At 41.1% G+C, this 2,500-nt stretch overlaps 1 pseudogene; it reads right to left on the reverse strand.

The window, feature by feature from the left end:
* The window catches only part of LOC142916737 (28S ribosomal RNA), a 10,559-nt pseudogene that overhangs the window by 3,043 nt on the left and 5,016 nt on the right, over nt 1–2,500 (reverse strand).

Genomic DNA, 2,500 nt, shown 5'->3' on the forward strand with positions numbered 1-2,500 from the left:
CACCTTGGAAAATAACAAAATCTAATCTAAAACATCTTAAATAAAGCTGGTTTGTAGTCTTCTCTCGAACTGATGTAGTGCAAAAATAAAGAATTAAAATAACAAAGTCTAATCTATATAAGTGCTCTTGAATAAAGCTTCCTGTAAAAAATAGCAAAAAAAAAAATACCAAGTCTTCGTCTTGGAAAATAACAAAATCTAAAAGAAAAGAAAAGTCTTCTTTGTGGAAAATAGTAAAATAAAAAAAACCAAGACTTCACCTTGGAAAATAACAAAATCTAATCTAAAACATCTTAAATAAAGCTTATTTCTAATCTTCTTTGTAGGCAGAAAATAGTAAGTTACAGGACTCTCGAACTGATGTAGTCCAAAAATAAAGAATTAAAATAACAAAGTCTAATCTATATAAGTGCTCTTGAATAAGCTTCGTGTAAAAAATAGCAATATAATAAAAATACCAAGTCTTCGTCTTGGAAAATAACAAAATCTAAAAGAAAGGTCTTCTTTATGGAAAATAGTAAAATAAGAATATCAAGACTTCACCTTGGAAAATAACAAAACCATCTTGAAAAAAGCTTATTTTTAATCTTCTTTGTAGGCAGAAAATAGTAAGGCGAAAATAAAGTCCCCTCTAAGCTCTAAAGTAACAAATACGACGTGTTAAAAAAAAAAACTAACAATAAAAAAAAAAACCAAGACTTCGTCTTGGAAAATAACAATCTAAATTGTGGAAAATAGTAAAATGAAATAAAAACCGACTTCACCTTCGAAAATAACAAAATCAATCTAAAACAAATGACATCTTAAAACAAAACTATTATTTGTTTCGGAGGTTGTCTATGACTGTTCATAGACCGCATAATTTCCACAGAACATTCTCAGAATATCAAGAGAGAAAAGCAGCGTTCTGCGGGAAATCATCTTGGCCAGTGATGTCGTTCTGGGTTTGGTCAGGCCCAGGGAGGTAAGTACCTCGTTATTCTCAAGGGGCCACTTTCCTCTTGCCCCAACCGGGAATCCAAAGAATGTGACCTTGCTAGCCTTCGTCAGCACTTTGACTTGATCACCAAGAGGGGTATAGTACGAAACTTTGTGCGAGGCAGCATCTGACAAGGTATTCTTTGAAAGCTCAAAACGGACGGTGACATCGATCACAACCGCCTCCTCATCTTTTGCAAACACGAGGTCAGGCTTTCTCATCTCTCCCGTCTCGGATATGAACCGTGGCTCTTTGTATACAGACCAGCCCAATCTAGCCGCTTCGTCTGCCAGAATGTTACTGATCTTGTTATGTCGCGCAATTCTTGCTTTCTGTACTGCAGGACATTGACCGAGAATGTGCGAAAGGGACTCGAGTCTGGCAGAGCATTTCCTGCAGGAACGTAAGGCCCCATCTCTGCCTCTGTTCAAGCTTTCTCTTGTTGGGTAAATATTTGCCCTTAGTTGTAGTGCTGCGATAAAGAAGCATTGTTTAAAGCCGCACCATGGCCTCAACCAAGCATTACTGATTCTATCATGCGCAAAGTTTACAATGCCCCTTCCTTGAACCGGCTTTTCGCACCATCTCTGAAATTCATGCTCCCTCCAATCGCAGGGTCTCGGATATACAGGTTCTTTTGACACCGAGTCCCTGAGAACGAATGTTGGGATTGCATCACTGTCACCCCCTGCTCGTACCCACAAATTACGGTATTCTTCCTCCATACCCTGCGAGGACACAATATTACGGGTGATAGCATCGGACGAGTTTGCTATACGTTGCAGCCTTCTAACTTGAACCGAAGGGATTGTTTTTTCCAGTTTCAAGATGGCAAGGCCTCCGTCTCGGGCTCTGGCATATAACAGTCCATCACAAGTTGAAGCGGGAAGGTGGAGCCATCCTTTTACCGCCTTTCTAATCTCTTGGTCCAACCCACGGAGAGTTGATTGCTTGCAGTCCGAGTGGTCTGCAGGATATAACAATCTGGGTAGGGCATAGGCATTGAGTAGTTCAACCTTCTGAGTTGGCTTCAGAGGCGCCTCATCGATTTTCGAGATCCATGTCTTTAGCTGACAATGTAGATCAGGCTGTATAGTGCCAGTCCAAGGGCCAATTTTCAGACCAAGGTATTTCGTTGATTCATCAGGTTGGATCATATGGACATCTTTATTTTTGATAGTCCATGGGTCGCAGTTGTTCACCGTATATGAATCTTTGGTTGGGCTTATCATGAAGCCCTGGCACTTTCTGGCCTGAACCTCCAATCCCGATAGCCCACAAAATGATTCCAAGATCGCTAGATTGGCGGCCATACCAACCCAAGATTCGCTCACCAACACCAAATCATCAGCAAACGCAAGAGCTGTCACGTGGTCGGTATCAATGGAGTACCCAACTCCGTGTGACTCTAGGGTGCATATCAAAGGGTCCATGGCAAGATTGAAGAGCAGGGGTGACATGGGGTCACCCTGTTTGACACCAACACGTATGCTAATTTCTCGAGTCGACTCGCCATTGCTT

This window comes from Petromyzon marinus, unplaced genomic scaffold (assembly GCF_048934315.1).
Source record: "Petromyzon marinus isolate PM22_M1 ecotype Great Lakes invasive population unplaced genomic scaffold, UKy_Petmar_22M1.pri1.0 PM_G_Scaffold_40, whole genome shotgun sequence".
In the NCBI taxonomy this organism is placed as follows: Eukaryota; Metazoa; Chordata; class Hyperoartia; order Petromyzontiformes; family Petromyzontidae; genus Petromyzon; species Petromyzon marinus.